At 48.8% G+C, this 17,588-nt stretch overlaps 1 protein-coding gene across 5 annotated transcripts in view; it reads left to right on the top strand.

Moving 5' to 3' along the window:
* Positions 1–212: 212 nt before the first annotated feature.
* The window catches only part of PHETA2 (PH domain containing endocytic trafficking adaptor 2), a 45,868-nt gene continuing 28,492 nt past the window's right edge, over positions 213–17,588 (top strand). Inside the window, exons 1-2 of one of the 5 annotated variants that reach the window (XM_029590424.1) lie at positions 213–360; positions 1,000–1,141. The gene's annotated coding sequence lies outside the window, so the exon portion shown is untranslated. The other 4 variants (XM_029590423.1, XM_029590426.1, XM_029590422.1 and 1 more) reach the window with 4 other exon arrangements.

Below are 17,588 nucleotides of genomic sequence, written 5' to 3'. Positions count from 1 at the left end.
TAGGTGACGATACCTCTGAAACAACAGTGACCGAGATCGTTTATTAAGAAGGTATCGCTCACAACTCGTTTGTTGATTGTTACTCCTTACATACGAAAAGTTAGAAACTAAGGGAAGGGGGGGGGAGTGAAGGGGAAAACCGCTCCAGGGAGAGGGCAGAGCCCGGGTCACAGAATCAACCGCTTGCGAAAACCGAGCTCGAAGCCCTTCCCCGTCAGCTGCGGCTCCGCCCAGGTCCTGCTGGCGACGAAACAAAAATCCACAGGGCGAGTGAGATGTATTTCTCCGATAGAGGGACGCGCGCCAAGGACAGGGAAAGGAGGAAGAGGGATCGCTGCTGTCGGCTTTTACTTCGGGAAGGTCTGGCCAGCTCCGGGGCACGCGCACACATCTGGCAAGGGAGGGGGAGGGAAAATCCGGCGCGGGGAGGAGCCGGAGCCGGAGCCGGAGCCTGCCCTGGTTGGGGGAACGTCGGCCGCTGCCTCGGGTCGGGTCAGCTCCGCTCCGGTTGTTAGGGGGAGCCGCGCCGTGTCCTAGAGGGAGGCCCGGGCGAAGCTGGAAGCGCCGCCGCCTCCTCCTCCTCAGGAACACAATAACCCCCTCCACGGGAGGTGTAAGGTGAGCGCCTCTCCCCCCGGCACGGGGGGCGGCGGAGAGAGGGAGCGAGCGAGCCCTGGATGTGGCAACGGTGAAACCTTTTACGACCCCGGTACAGGTTCCCGCGGACTCCTGCTCCCCCAGCGCAGCTTTGTTACTGTACGAGGGAGACTCTTTTTATTTACTTTTGACCCAAATTTTAGCTTTTAACTTCTGTTTTGTTTTGGCCACAGTTTTCAACCCAGAAAGCCTTTGGCGCTACTTCGGGGGGGGGAGAGTTGTCTTTCGTGTGGGGGGTGGCGGTTGGTTGGGGGGGAGTCACGCGCGCTCCTTCCCGGCTCTCCTCACTTACTTTTCCCGGTTCCCTCCCCCCCCCCCCCTTTTCTCGTTTCTTGCTTTCAGCCCGGGCTCTGCCGTGAGAGGGATGAGGCGGGACGGAGCGCAGGGGAGACTGCAGCGCTGAGCGCTCCCTTCCAGGTGGCCTAGAACGGGCACATTCATGAAGGAAATAGTTACAATGCCTTGGGATCGTCTTCACTAAAAGGTGAACGTCTGAGTCCAGAAAATGAAGCTGGCTAGTTAGGAAACTTGTGCCGGTCGCTCAGTTTGACTTTTAATGCTTCAGGAGAGAGCGCGAGTACATGGGCGAGGAGACTCTAATCCGGAACGATACCCGCCCCCCTGAAGGGAGAAAACTGCCGCGGCTTTATAAACAGCATCTGCTGAACTTTAAGGCCTCGGGAGCTGCTGTTCCAGATGAATAGTCTGTAGGCACCTCAGGCTTGGGTATGTGTAGACTCTCTAATGCGCACATAATTCATATATTAGCTAGTAACCTCCTAGTTAGGGAAAGGTAGCAGAGTTTCAGTATAGGTTAGCAGGAAACAAACACAAACGATATCAAATGTAAGCAAAATAGAATTTTTATATCACAGACAAAACACATTTTATTTAATACTTCATTTTTTTCATTTATTAAAACTCAGTGTCCTGCTTAATGAAGTATGTTACCCAAAGGACAGTACAATAAAAACAATCATAACTTCCAATAAAAGTCAAAACAACATAAAACAATACTGATAATACAAAACTCATAAATTAAAACAATTAAAAAAAAAAAAACCCTCAAATAAGCAAACCACAGACCAATTATTTCCCCTTTTCTGGGGAGCACACAGGAAGCAGGATGCTAGGCTTTCAGCACCTCTGGGTGGGACTGGAAGAGAGGAATGCCACTTTCTACTTCTTCTAGAGGTAAAGCGTAAAGCATACCTGGGTGAAGCTGAAAGAAAAATGTATCACAGGCCAATCAAAAAGCAACAGGTTCAAAGCAGAAAAAAAGGAACTACATACCCTTACACTTTAGATGATAACACCAGAGCAAACCTCCATAGAATGCATCTACTAGTTATTTGGAGAGACTGTATACAAAAACTTAACAGTTCCATTAAGAAATATGAGCAAAGAATGGAAAAGAGAGATGCACAAGAGACAGATGTAGCACTGAGAGGAGAGGATCACCTGGCTGGTGGCTGAAAGGAATCAGTAAGTTTTGCTTGGGAATTTTTTTTTAAGTATTTGGGCGAAGTAAACGGGGTATATTATTTAGTGTGTTTGTGCTTTTAATAGTCAGGCAGTGAATAAACAGAAGTTAGTGTTTGTCCACCTGGCCAAAATGGTGAGAAGGACAGTGAAATGCTAAGAGAAATTAAGGAAGCTAACCAAATTGGTAGTGCAGTAATAGGAGATTTCAATTACCCCAATATTGACTGGGTAAATGTATCATCGGCATATGCTAGGGAGATAAAGTTCCTGGATGGAATAAATGACAGTTTTATGGAGCAATTGGTTCAGGAACAGATAAGAGAGGGAGCAATTTTAGATCTAATTTTCAGTAGAGCACAGGATTTTGTGAGAGAGGTAACAGTCAAATTTGAATTCATGACTGGAAGGGGGACAGTAACCAAATCCACGGCTCTCGTGCTAAACTTTCAAAAGAAACTTTTTGATAAATTGAGAAAAATAGTTCGAAAAAAAACTGAAAGGAGCAGCTACAAAGATAAAAAGTGTGCAAGAGGCGTGGACATTGTTTAAAAAAAAAACAAAAAAACATCCTAGAAGCAAGGTTCAGATGTATTCCACACATTAAAGGTGGACGGAAGGCAAAACGATTACCAGCATGGTTAAAAGGTGATGTGAAAGAGGCTATTTTAGCCAAAGGATCTTCATTCAAAAATTGGAAGAAGGGTCCAACAGAAGAAAATAGGATAAAGCATAAGTGTTGGCAGGTTAAATGTAAGACATTGATAAGACAGGCTAAAAGAGAATTTGAAAAGAAGTTGGCCGTAGAGGCAAAAACTCCAGTAAAATCTTTTTTTAAATATATCCGAAGCAGAAAGCCTGTGAGGGAGTCAGTTGGACCGTTAGATGATCAAGGGGTTAAAGGGGCATTTAGAGAAGATAAGGCCATCACGGAAAGATTAAACTATTTCTTTGCTTTGGTGTTTACTGAAGAGGATGTTAGGGAGATGCCTGTTCCAGAGAAGGTTTTCATGGGTAATGATTGAGATGGACTGAACCAAATCACTGTGAACCTAGAAGATGTGGTAGGCCTGATTGACAAACTGAAGAGTAGTAAATCACCTGGACCAGATGATATATACCCCAGGGTTCTGAAGGAACTAAAAAATGATCTATTAGTAAAAATTTGTAACCTATCATTAAAATCATCCATTGTACCTGAAGACTGGAGGGTGGCTAATGTAACCCCAGTATTTAAAAAGGGCTCCAAGGAGCAATCCGGGAAACTTCAGACTGGTTAGCCTGACTTTGGTGCCAGGAAAAATTGTGGAAAGTGTTCTAAATATCAAAATCACAGAACATATAGAAAGACATGGTTTAATGGAACAAAGTCAGCATGGCTTTACGCAAGACAAGTTTTGCCTCACAAATCTGCTTCACTTTTTTGAAGGCGTTAATAAACATGTAGATAGAGGTGAAGTGGTAGATGTAGTGTATTTGGATTTTCAGAAGGCGTTTGACAAAGTTCCTCATGAGAGGCTTCTAGGAAAAGTAAAAAGTCATGGGATTCGTGGCGATGTCCTTTTGTGGATTACAAACTGGCTAAAAGACAAGAAACAGTAGGATTAAGTGGACCATTTTCTCAGTGGAGGGTAGTGGCGTACCTCAGAGATCCTTTTTGGGTCCTGTGCTTTTCAATATATTTATAAATGATCTGGAAAGGAATACGATGAGTGAGGTAATCAAATTTGCAGATGATACAAAATTATTCAGAGTAGTTAAATCACAAGCGGATTGTGATAAATTACAGGAAGATCTTGAGACTGGAAAATTGGGCATCCAAATGGCAGATGAAATTTAATGTGGATAAGTGCAAGGTGATGCATATAGGGAAAAATAACCCTTGCTATAGTTACACAATGTTAGGTTCCATATTAGGAGCTACCACCCAAGAAAGAGATTTAGGTGTCAAGGTAGATAACACATTGAAATCGTCGATTCAGTGTGCTGCGGCAGTCAAAAAAGCAAACAGAATGTTGGGAATTATTAAGAATAAAATGGAAAATGTTATGCCTCTGTATCACTCCATGGTGAGACCTCACCTTGAATACTGTGTACAATTCTGGTTGCCGCATCTCAAAAAAGATATAGTTGCAATGGAGAAGGTACAGAGAAAGGCAACCAAAATGATAAAGGGGATGGAACAGCTCACCTATGAGGCAAGACTAAAGAGGTTAGGTCTGTTCAGCTTGGAGAAGAGACGGCTGAAGGGGAATATGATAGAGGTGTTTAAAATCATGAGAGGTCTAGAACAGGTAAATGTGAATCTGTTATTTACTCTTTCAGATAATAGAAGGACTAGGGAGCACTCCATGAAGTTAGCATGTGGCACATTTAAAATATTTAAAAAGTTTACATTTTCAAAATTTAAAAATTAAAATTAAAATATAAAAAAATGTAAAATAAAGTTTAAATTTAAAAAATTAAATTTAAAAACATTTAAAAAGTTCTTTTTCACTCAACACACAATTAAATTCTGGAGTCTTTTGCCAGGGGATGTGGTTAGTGCAGTTAGTGTAGCTGTGTTTAAAAAAGGATTGGATAAATTCTTGGAGAAGTCCATTACCTGCTATTAATTAAGTTGACTTAGAAAATAGCCACTGCTATTACTAGCAACAGTAAAATGGGATAGACTTAGTTTTTGGGTACTTGCCAGGTTCTTATGACCTGGATTGGCCACTGGTGGAGACAGGATGCTGGGCTGATGGACCCTTGGTCTGATCCAGTATGGTATGTTCTTATAACCAAAAAAGAAAAAAACCCCTACAAGACACTCTGGGAAACACAGAAACAGCACGTGCCTTTTCACTGCATGCAACAAAGGACTGTCCAAAGCAGAAAAAGAAAACACCACAACACATACAGGCAACAAGGGAAAGGGACAGGGAGTGAGCAGACACTATATTAAACTGGAACAGATTGCACACACACAAAAATTAGCATGTCATAGAGACTACATGAAAAGATGCTTAAACACACAATACCATAATAAACAGACACACACAAGGAAATACATAGCTGGTCCTTCCTAAGCCATTGAGGTACTTATCCCCTCCACGCTTTTGTCTCCCAGAAGGCAGGGGGCTACTCTGACCTCAGACAAAAAATAGGTACCTCACAGAGTATGGGTCAGTCTGAAAAATGTTAGTAAAGAAAAACCTTCATTATTGACCCGTGTCCAACAAAATAGTTTAGACTTTAGAGAAAAGACTCACTGTAGTAACACACACTGAATCCATCGATTAATATGTGCAGACTATGCTTCTCATGCAGGACTCAGTTGCGACGGAGGATACACCCGGATGAAAGTCCTTTTACAAGTAGCATTCCCACATGACCAAGTTAAGAAAAGCCTGTGGGAAATAGCTAGCAGAAAAGGATCTGGTTGTTGGGTCTGTTGGCTTTGTTGGGCAATGAGCATAAGCACATGATACTTGCATGTTTATATTGTCCAGTGCCATCACTAAGGTATTGCAGTATCTGCATTTAGAGGTCCACTAATATAATTACTGTTATTTATAAAGTGCTAGAAGATATACTTTAGTGCTTGACGGATGCATATAAGAGACCGTTCCTGCTCCATGGAGCATGCACTCTAGTTAAGACACGGAAAGTTTAGTTGTTTATATAAATGGCTAAATCAGGAAGGCCATGATTAAGGAGAGCAAGTTTTTTTTTGTTTTTTTTTTAAAGCTGCCTTGACAAGGTGGTTTTTTAAGGCAGGATTTACATTTAATAAGAAAAGAAACATAATGCACCAGTTCAAGTATTTGGTGCAGCAAGGTGGCAAGTTTGAAATTGAAGTTTGGCAGTAGAGGAGAAGGGTACAGATAAAAGCATGTCTGTGCTGCATGGGCACAACTGAAGGGCATCTTCACTTCTTTGGTAATTACAAACAGCAGCTTCTAAAGAAGGGACAAGAAGAGTGGCAGCAGTCACTATTCTCCTGATGTGCCCATTACATGGTTACCACCTATGAGTGCTAACATCCAGCTCTTTTCCTAGCGTGTAGACAGATGGACTCAGGACCTGTTAGCAGTTGGAGACGGATCAGATTTCAATCTGACGTCAGCCCCTAGTACATATACCCCTGCAGGAAGTGCAGTGCTTCAGTATTTTCCGTCTCCATAGCAGTTAGGGACTATCTGCACGCTCTCAGAGCGTTAGACCAAAATTAAAGAACAAAACCTGAAATTTAAAGAAGAAACCTACCGGAAGACGAGCCACACACGCCTGCGGTGATACCCTCGGGCCCCTCCCCCAGTTGAGTTTCCCGAGGTGATTTCCACGGTGCCTCGGAGATTCGCGGCAGGGACCTAGCCCCTGAATCCTCGGGCGTGGCGTAGAGGCAGCCTCGGTCCAGTGGCCGATTCGCGGCGAGGACTTAGCCCCCGATCCCGGGCACGGCTGAGAGGCAGCGGGTGCACCCCCTCGAGTGCGGCGGTGAAGGTATTTGCCCTCTCCCCCCACAGCCGGAGACCGCCCGGAGCGAAACCGGGAAGCGCTGAAGACAAGGTAAGGTGGAAATCTTCTACTTTAAGCTGGTCTCCGAAGATCGAGAAGGAGCACAGGTTGGCGCTCGGAACCTGTGCCACCGGGTTGATCCACCCTAGCAGGGCTAGGCCCCAGGCTGTTCCAGGGTCTGCCCACGTGGAGACCCTCCCAGGAGGTCGCCATCTTGGCCCTGTTCGCTGCGCCGCCCACTGTCCATTCCGAGCGCACAAATTAAGCTAAGTGCACAAACTTACTTGTGCGCTTAATTTTAGGCGCACATAAAGCCTTACGCGCATAAGTTGCGCGCACATCTACGGCTAGGCGTACATCTGCGCGCACATATCAGACGCAATGGAGCGCATAAGAGCTTACGCGTCCACAGAAATGGCACCTCCAGAAACAGGAATAAAAGCTCAAGGCCTCTGCCCAGCATGCCACATCAGAGCCGCACAGAGCGAGGAAGCAGACGCCCTATGCGCACACTGTGAGGAGGCCCTGGGAGATCCAGGTCAGGGCCAGCCCCACCCAGGGCCCAGTTCTAGCTCCTCAGGGGGCACCCCGGACCTAGCAGGCCCCAGTGAATCCATCCCACAGACGGGGACCCCCAGGGAACCGGCGCCCCTCAACTTAGACCCAGCATCGATCTCTTAGGTGGAGCTATTTAAGGGGATTCACGCCTTTGTCAAAATGCAAACTGAACCCCGGGCGGAACAGACATATGTGCCACCGGAAGACCCTCATGCCCCAGGACCCTCGAGGCCTAGGCACAGGCTCCCTCCACTCAGAAACCCCACCTACGGGGACACGGATTTCTCCGAGGAGGAAGTTGAGCCCCCTCGAGGAGGGGGAACTTCCCTCGGGAACGGAGCCACACAGAACCATGAGACGATTCTTCACAAAGGATGAGCTTCTGGATCTTGTATCCCAATGCCTATCGGAGCTCGCTATCCCGGGCCAAGGCACCTCGGGGGAATCTAGAATGAACCCCCTGCTGGAGGGCCTTCGACAGACGTCTCGCCATTTTCCTCTCTTACAGGCAGCACAACAGCTAATTGACCTGGAATGGAATGCTCCAGAGTCCTCATTCAAAGGAGGTCGAGCCTTGTCGGCCATGTACCCCCTGGATCCCGTGACCAAGGAACTTCTGGCGTGCCCCAGAGTGGACGCCATAATCTGAGCGGTCGCTAAGCGCACCACCATCCCAGTGGAGGGAGGAGCGGCACTCAAGGATGCACATGACCGGCGCCTGGAAGCCATACTAAAACAATCATTTGAGGTGGCAGCCATGTCCCTGCAGATTGTGGCCTGCTGCACCGTGGTGACACGTTCCTGTTTATCTCAAGCCAGGAACAACACCCCGGGAGAAGACATGGAATCAGCACTATCATTCCTCACTGACGCGGCTTCCGATCTAGTGCACACAGCAGCCAGAGGAGTGTCGTCCGCAGTGGCAGCCAGGAGACAACTTTGGCTTCGAAATTGGTCGGCTAACGCCTCCTCCAAGACACGCCTCACGAGACTGCCCTTCAAAGGATCCCTCCTCTTTGGCAGCGAACTGGAAAAACTGGCCAACAAATGGGGCGACTCCCCATTACCTCGACTGCCGGAAGACAAGACGAAGAGAAACCAGCGTCCCTTCCCCAGAGGCAGAAACTCACAGCGCTTCAACCCTTACAAGAACAACTATCAAGCGCCCCGCCCTGCGGGCAGGAACCAGTCCTTTTGGAACAAGCACAGCAAGAGGGGAACCAGCTCGGGTCCAGGCCCCAGCCGCACCCCACAATGAGATTCAGCCGACCCATCCAAGGGAAGAAGCTATAGGGGGCAGACTAACCCTATTCTACCGCAGATGGGTCGCGATAACTTCGGACAAGTGGGTCCTAGCCATCATCCGAGAGGGGTACTACCTGGACTTCCTTCGAACCCCTCCGGACAAGTTCGTGGAATCTCCCTGCCACGACCCCCACAAGAGGGCGGCAGTGGAAGCTACACTGACCAGACTTCTGGCTCTCGAGGCCATAACCCCGGTACCTACACGGGAAATAAATACTGGACACTACTCCATCTACTTTGTCGTACCCAAGAAAGAGCGTACATTCAGACCCATCCTGGACCTCAAGTCGGTCAACCGACACCTAAGGATCCCACGCTTCCGCATGGAAACCCTACGATCAGTCATAAGTGCAATACAACCAGGAGAGTTCCTCACATCCCTGGACCTGTCGGAGGCCTACCTACACATCCCAATTCATCAGGAACACCAGCGCTACCTACGCTTCAAGGTCCTGAATCATCACTACCAGTTCCGGGCACTACCCTTCGGGTTAGCCACCGCACCCCAGACGTTCACCAAGGTAATAGTAGTGGTGGCGGCAACACTCAGGAAGGAAGGAATCCTCGTTCATCCCTACCTGGACGTTTGGCTGATCAGAGCAAAATCACCGGAGGAAAGCCGCCAAGCGACCAGCAGAGTCATAACCCTACTGGAAAGCCTAGGTTGGGTAGTCAACACAAACAAGAGCTCCCTACAGCCCTCACATTTGCTGGAGTACCTAGGAGTCCGATTCGACACCAAGGAAGACAAGGTCAGCCTGACCCCTATGAGGAGATCAAAGCTGTGGAACCGGCTTCAGACCTTGCTGAGCGCCTCCCATCCCACAGCATGGGATTACCTGCAAGTCCTCGAACTAATGGCATCCACACTGGAAGTGGTGCCATGGGCACAAGCCCACTTGAGGCCCCTGCAACGCTCACTTCTATCACAGTGGAGTCCACGATCCCAGAACTACACCGTACGTCTACCACTACTGGCCAGAGTCCAGACCCAGCCAGGGATCAAGACTATCCTCCCCAACCTGGACCCTGCTCACCACAGATGCCAGTCTAAACGGGTGGGGAGCACACTGCGAAGAGCTAACCGCCCAAGGGCGATGGAACGAAGTAGAGGCGGGGTGGAACATCAACCGCCTAGAAGCACGGGCGGTCAGATTAGCCTGCCTGTGGTTCGCCCACAGACTTCGAGACAAAGCAGTCAGAGTGATGTTGGACAACGCCACGACAGTGGCCTACATCAACCGGCAGGGCGGAACCAGCAGCCAACAGGTGTCCTTAGAAATAGACCCTCTGATGGCTTGGGTGGAAGCAAATCTCCAGGACATCTCCGCCGTCCACATCGCTGGGAAGGACAACACCACGGCAGACTTCCTCAGCAGGGAAAGTCTAAACCCAGGAGAATGGAAGCTGTCACCCACAGCCTTCAAGATAATAGTGAATCGGTGGGGGACTCCAGACATGGACCTTCTAGCAAGCAGATCCAACGCTCAAGTACCCAGATACTTCAGCTGCAGGCGGGATCCGCAGTCCCAGGGGACCCTGCTATATGCCTTCCCTCCGTGGCCCTTGCTAGACGCAATCATTCACAAGATTCAGCGGCACAGGGGGCTAGTTCTTCTGGTGGCCCCGGACTGGCCAAGAAAACCCTGGTACGCAGACATGAGAAGACTACTGGCAGGGAATCCACTAACCCTGCCTCCACACAGAGACCTGCTACAACAAGGTCCCATCCTCCACGAGGATCCAGCTCAATTCTCTCTTACGGTCTGGCCATTGAGAGGGCCTGCCTGAGAAAAAAGGAGATACTCGGGGGCAGTAATAGATACTCTCTTCCGAGCATGCAAGTTCTCCACATCTCTAACATACATAAGGATCTGGAGAGTCTTTGAGGCCTGGTGCGAAGACCGCAGCGTCAAACTACGCTCCTTTAAAGTTCCCGTGATTCTGGAATTCCTACAGAGTGGACTACAGAAAGGTCTGTCCCTCAACTCCATCAAGGTACAGGTAGCCGCATTGTCATGCTACGGCTCCAGGAGCGAGGACGACAGCATAGCCTCGCACCCAGATGTATCACGCTTCCTGAAAGGAGTCAAACACATTCGCCCACCACTAAAGTGGCCAGTGCCCCTGTGGAACCTCAACCTCGTCTTGGAGTTCCTAGCGGGATCCACCTTCAGACCCCTCCGAGGCCTGTCCCTCCGTCTGTTAACCTTGAAGATGGTGTTCTTGCTGGCCGTGTGTTCGGCCCGCCGCATCTCAGAGCTACAGAACTGTCCTGCCGTGAGCCGTTCCTCAGACTCAGCCCGGGGACCATTCAGCTCCGCACGGTTCCCTCCTTCCTCCCCAAAGTGGTCTCTCACTTCCACCTTAACCAGGCCATCTCACTACCTACGATGGATGGTTTGAAGAAGTCTGAAGAAGCCCGTAGTCTACGCCATCTCAACATCGGCAGGCTCCTATCCAGATACCTGGAAATGTCGAAAACAGTACGAAAGACGGACCACCTTTTCGTCCTTCACAGTGGGAAGAGGCAAGGGGAAGCGGCCTCACGGGCAACCATTGCCTGCTGGATCAAGGCGGCCTACGTAGAAGTGGGAAAACCACCACCTCTACAGGTCAAGGCCCATTCTACCAGAGCCCAGGCGGTTTCCTGGGCAGAAACTAGAATGCTGTCACCTGCCGAGATCTGCAGGGCGGCAACATGGTCCTCCATCCATACCTTCTCCAGATTCTACAGTCTGGATGTTCAGGCTCGGGAGGACACAACATTTGCAAGGGCAATCCTAAGTGGGACACGGGCAGCCTCCCACACAGTTCGGGAGTAGCTTTTATACATCCCATTGGTCCTGAGTCCATCTGCTACATGCTAGGAAATGGAGAAATTACTTACCTGATAATTTCGTTCTCCTTAGTGTAGACAGATGGACTCAGCATCCCACCCTGGGCTGCCGTTATACATGGTTTTTCAACGAATCAAGGGTAAGCCATGTTTTCATTTACCTAGGGCGTCCACCCTGCCGGGTGTCGACGCTTTCCGGTTGAGTACACTGGCGATCTCCAGCTATAGTCAATCAACCAGTTCCAAGTTAATCAAGTTTTTAACTTTCTAACAAAGTTATTTGTTATCCATATTAAGTTACTCAGTCAGTCACACACATATCCACAATGCTTTTCAAGGAAGAATACTGAAGCACTGCACTTCCTGCAGGGGTATATGTACAAGGGGCTGACGTCAGATTGAAATCTGATCAGTCTCCAACTGCTAACAGGAGTACACTATACCCATTGGTCCTGAGTCCATCTGTCTACACTAAGAAAAATGAAATTATCAGGTAAGTAATTTCTCCATTTCAGAGCAGTAGGTGTACAGAGTATCTTAACCTGTAGGACACTGAACCAGCCAAGATGTATGAAGACTGTGTTGTAGAAGGTGAAAAGGTACTTAGAGGAGGGGGATATATGAAGGCAAAACACCCTTTCCCCTCTCCTCTGTCTTGATTTGTTGTGGGTGTCGGGGTAGGCAATTCAAAGATGGAGCCCTTAGGTTTGACAGATTAGGGTTAGTACCCCTTACCTTACAGGCTTACGTGGACAGAGATTTTGAGGGTATGATAGTAATGCAAATCTGGAGAACTCCATGTTGCGCACCAGAGAAAAATGTGTGGCTAGAGTCCTGTTAATAGAGGATACTTGTGAGTGAAGGATGAGAGTATAAAATTGTGTAAATAAGAAAAAATGTTGCTTTTTTTGTTTTTCATTTAGGCACACACCAACCTTGCATGCAGGCAGTTTCTAATGCTCTGCTGGGGCATTGGTGGTTTATTTCTTAACTGTAAAAAGCATTTTTTGTTGGGGGGCGGGCTGTTCTGTGTATGAGTGGCTGGGATTTCCCATTGATATCCAAGGTGAATTAATGTCTCAGAGTTGTAAATGAGACATTTCTTAGCATATGGACAGGTGGATCCAGAACCAGTGCGTGAGCAGAGGTACGCGCGCGCGTACTTTTTTAAGATCTACCTCTTAGAGAATAGCCACTGCCATTAGCAATGGTAACATGGAATAGACTTTGTTTTTGGTACTTGCCAGGTTCTTATGGCCTGGATTGGCCACTGTTGGAAACAGGATGCTGGGCTTGATGGACCCTTGGTCTGACCCAGAATGGCATTTTCTTATGTTCTTATGTTCTTTCCCACGGCACGGCTGCGAGCGTTGTTTCTCCTCGGCCGGTAGTCTCTTAGCCCGCAGCATGAAAATTTTGTTTTTCCGGCCCTGGCTGACTGAAATTGTCTCTGCATCGTGGCACCAAGCGTTTCTTTTTTTATTCGCGCCCTTTTCTATTTCACTTCAGACTATCTGCGCGCTGCTGCGGATTGGACCGAAAACAGAATCTCAGACCTACCATGCGTGTGGGTCACGTGGCCAGGCGTTAGATGCGGCCTCCTTATGCGCAGCATGTTCCCCGGGGTTAGAGGGCTCTTCAGGGCTTCTTGCCTCCTCCCTCGGGGAGGGAACGTCTATCTCGTCTTCGGCTTTGCGGAAAGAGGATTCTCTGCCTGTTCTAGCCCCAGTGAGGGAAGACCTCACCGGGGGAACTGATATCACCCCAGCCAACTCTCCAATGGGGGAGGGGGACCCGGAGAGGTTTTCCCCAGCATTTGTCCGCCTTATGCACCAGGCTTTCCTGGCAAGGAAATGCTCGGCGGTAAAGCAGCCCGGTCTCCTGGGGGCAGGTTCGGACCTGCCTGAGAAAAGATGTCTGGGTACGGACCCTCGTCAGTGCCTCTCTGTTCAGGCTCACCCCACAGGAGATTCTCCCCAGGGTACGTGAGATTCGATCCCGGGGTCTGGGGCGATGCCGGCTTCTGGGGTAGTAGGGGCGGCAGACTGATGATCCGGATGAGCCCGATGACCCTCCTGCGGAGGGGAATGACCCCAGCGTGGTGCGTTTGTTCAAGCGGGATGAGTTAAGACCCCTTATTCCCCAGGTCCTTGAAGTTTTGGGACTTAAGGTTTCTCAAGAAGAGTCTGACAAAGAGGGCGTCAGTCCAGTTCTCGACGGCATTAGGGGTCCCACAACATCCTTTCCTCTGCCTAAGAAGGTTCGCAAACTAGTGACCCGGGAGTGGGAGATTTCGGTTTGAAGGTGGGCAGAGCTATGGCGAAACTGTACCCATTATCATCTGATGTTTTGGATTTACTGAAGATTCCGAAGGTGGACTCCGCGGTATTGGCAGTCACGAAAAAGACCACTATCCCGGTTGCTGGGGCGGCTGCCCTTAAGAACATGCAGGACCACAAGCTGGAGATCCAGTTGAAGCGAGCATTCGAGGTTCCCGCGCTGTCTTCGGGCGGCGGTTTGCGCTAGCTTCATGCAGAGGACCTGTCTGTGTTGGGTCCAGGAGTCGGCTGCCGGAGCCGGTACGGGCGACAGTGAGGCTCTGCAGTCCGCCCACCTAGAAGCAGGCATCGCTTATGTTGCAGATGCTTTGTATGATCTGACCTCGGCGAGAGGTAAGCTATCCTTGGTGTCAGCGCGGCGTCTCCTCTGGCTGCGAAATTGGGTGGTGGATTTGTCCTCCAAGTCCTAGCTTTGTAATCTACCCTTTAAGGGCAAGCTCCTGTTTGGGGAGGATCTGGATCAGCTGGTAAAGCTGCTTGCCGAATCCAAGGGCAATCTGTTGCTGGAAGATAAAAGATCTAAGAAAGTCTTCCCTCCTCTAGCCAGGTTTCGGGACTTTTGCCGCTTCAGAGCGGGTAGATACTCCGCACCTCTTGTTTCTTTTTTTTTTTTTTTAATTTTATTTTTATTAGACTTTTAAAATTATTACAATATAATTCACAATGATCAACAATACAAAGGGTCATTAGACCTATATAACAGATTCATTATCTGTGAATATTTTCAGCACACAACGAAAGAGAAAAAAAATAGGTAAAGAGAGAATAAGAAGAGGAAACTAAGGCACAAGAAGCAGCCTGTTTAACATAGAAATTTATAAATCTATACTGAAAAATTATGTCAACGCCTCACCATATTTCCTCAATTTACCAGCTCAATATTGGGATTTTTGGGTAACGCATCCAGGTGGGATCTCAGTTGGAATGATTGATTAAAGGCATACCTTTTCCCCTGAATTACCAAAATACATTGACACGGGAATCTCAATATGAATTTAGCCCCTTTTTGTAGAGCTTCCTCCCTCATTGACAAAAATTCCTTCCTTCTGGCTTGCGTCTCACGTGAGATGTCTGGAAAAATCCTTATATTCTGATTTCTGAAATATAATCTTAATACTGGGTCTCTTTCAGACAGGAAGGAAAATTGGACAATGAGAGTGGCTCTCGTAGTTATATTTGTCTCAAAGGATTTTTCTAAAAAATCAGATAAATTCAACTCAGCTTGATCATCTTGTTTTTGTTTCTCTATTTCCTGATTTTGAAATACATAATGAATTCTTGATACTGCTGGTAATGCTTCATTAGTATATTTCAAAACATTTAAGAGGTAACTCCTGAATAGGTCTGGAGCTGACATTAAGTGAGTTCTTGGAAAATTAAGTATCCTCAAATTATTTTTTCTAATTTGATTCTCTATAACTTCTAACTTATCATGATATATTTTCTCAGACCTAATTAAATTTGCCTGAACTTTATCTATCTCTTTCACTTTAACTTCTAAAGAATTCACCGAACCTTCTACCTTATCAACCTTAGGCTGTAGTACCAAATTCTTATTTAAAGAATCCTGTAATGTATTGGCAATATTATTAATAGTTTTTTGCATTGTTACCAACATAGATCCTATTTCTTCCAGGTTAAAGTTCCTAGGGGTGATTATAGATAGTCCAGCTAATGACCCACCTTGGATGGTTTCACTCCCTCCCTCCATTGGGGCCTGGCCAGGTACAGAGTGCAAGGAAGATATACCACTTTGTTCTTTGAGGTCCATAACTGGGCTCTCAAGGGAGCAGACCGCTCTCTCTGCTCCTCTCTGATGTGGTGGTGTAAAATTCAATTTAAGCTTGGGGTCACCCGAAAGTAGTAATAGTAATTTTTCTCTGTTCCCTGTGGGCGGCTCAGGTGTTTCTGATGCTCCAGGGGTTAATTATGTCTCCTGAGTCAGAAGGTTCATTCCCTGCTCCCGGTCTGAACCTTCAGCAGCGACTCCTCCTGGTATCTCTATGGGAGTCTTTACAAAGCAATCCTCAATTCTAGGTTGGTTAGAAGACAAAGGTGTAGAGGACAACTCTCTCTCAGTTTTGCCTTCCTCTTTGTGTGCAGCATCCCAAAGAAGAGGCAAGACCAAGCCCAATAAAATCACAATACTTATTAAGAAGTAAATCACTCAAAAGTTCTTACCGAGGATTCTTTGTCGTTGACAAAAAAAAATCAGGCATCTTTGCCTCTTCTTAAACTCACGGCCGCAGTCCAAGATTCAAAGTTTCCTGCCAAGCCAAGCTAAGCCAAGCAAAGCCGCGCGCCGCTGTTATAGGCGTCCCGTCGGCTTCTCCCCTAGCGTCCCGGCAAGGCAAGCCAATCAGGTCAGAGGAAATTCGCCTCCAGGCGAGAAGGAAAAGTCCGCGACCCGCACCTCCTGTTTCTAAACCTGCTTCAGGGCACCAGCAGCCCTTTCCCTGTACGTACCAGGATCAGTCCAGACGGTGGGTTATGTCCCCCGTCCAGCAGATGGAGTCAGATCAGAGCTCGAGAGTGTCACCTCATCTACCAGCGCACCCTCTGCTGGAGCTCAGTATCTTTCTGACTCCAGCAGATGCGAGTTGGGGAATTCAGTGCTTCCCCAGTGTGACAGGTTTTGGTTTAGTTTCTCTCTCTCATACAGTTCTTCCTGTCATTTTGTTGTTTCTCTAACAATTTGGATCAAGTTAAAAAAAAAAAAAAAAAGTTGAAAGTTAGTTTAATTTCTGAGGAGGCGTGCTTTCCTCTGTTCTGCCTCCTTCTGCGCTTTCCTCTCTTTACCTTCGGGGTAAGTGTGGTATTTCTTGTACAATTTTTTTCTTTTCAGCTGTTTTCTTTTTCGGTCGGCTCTGCCGGCCACTGTGCACTTCGGTCCCGCGGCCCGGCGAAATTTCTCGCGGGCCTGGGCACGCCGGCAGGGGGTTTCCCGCCGGCGCAGGAGGACTCGTTGACGGGTAGTGAGAGGCCTTTCGGCCCCCCCCGTGGTGCGGTTTTACTTTTGGCCCCCCCCGAGGCATTGTTTCTTCGCCGGCACGGCTATGCCGCGATTCTCCCGTTGTGAGTCCTGCGGAGACCCGGGGTCCCGTTTTTCGCGGGAGGGACTCTGCCCTCGATGCCTTCCCGATGGGGAAGGTGAGGCGCACACTTCGGGTACGTTTCCGGCGCCATCTTCGCCACAGCCCGGGAAGCGTGGGCCGGCCACCTCCTCGCCGAGGGTGGGAAGGGCGGCCATTTTAGAGGAGGATTTGTGCGCTGCAATTTCGCCTGAGGAGGAAGACGCAGTTAAGGGCCCCCCTCGCCTACACCGATGCCCCGAAGAAGGACGGCCTGCTCATCTGCATCAGGGGGACCCGGCTGCTGCTGCTGCGCCTCCCGGTCTACCATTTTTTTCTCCGGATTTTATTTTAAAGATGCACACTGCATATTTGCAGGGCTTGGCAGATCCGGGAGGTGCTTCAGCTGGCCCTACGGCGCCCAAGGTTCCTAAGCTTGCGCTCGCCCCTCCAGGGTCCCTGCCTCCGGCTGGGGCAGTTCTCGGGACCTCGGCCTTGCCATCTCAGCCACGGCTGGTAGGAGCGGCTTCCCCATCAGGGTTTGAGCCCTCGGATCCCTCGGATCCTTCACCCCCGGAGGGACAGGCGGAGGGCGACGATCCTCGCGCCTTGCGAATTTTTCACAAGGAAGAGCTAGAGGATCTTCTTCGGCAGACCCTGCAGGAGCTGGATCTGGATCCCCCACCGGACCCCCCGGCACCGGTGGCTCCGGCGATCGCGACGTCATCAAAGAAGGGGGACCCGGTGCTGGCCGCTCTCAGACCTCGGGCAAAGGCTTTCCCAGTACATGAGTCTTTCCTGCAGCTCCTCACTGGGGAATGGGACGTCCCGGAG

This window comes from Rhinatrema bivittatum, chromosome 2 (assembly GCF_901001135.1).
Source record: "Rhinatrema bivittatum chromosome 2, aRhiBiv1.1, whole genome shotgun sequence".
Taxonomy (NCBI): domain Eukaryota; kingdom Metazoa; phylum Chordata; class Amphibia; order Gymnophiona; family Rhinatrematidae; genus Rhinatrema; species Rhinatrema bivittatum.
Note: the sequence above shows the minus strand (reverse complement) of the source record. Positions and strands in the feature narration are given on the sequence as shown.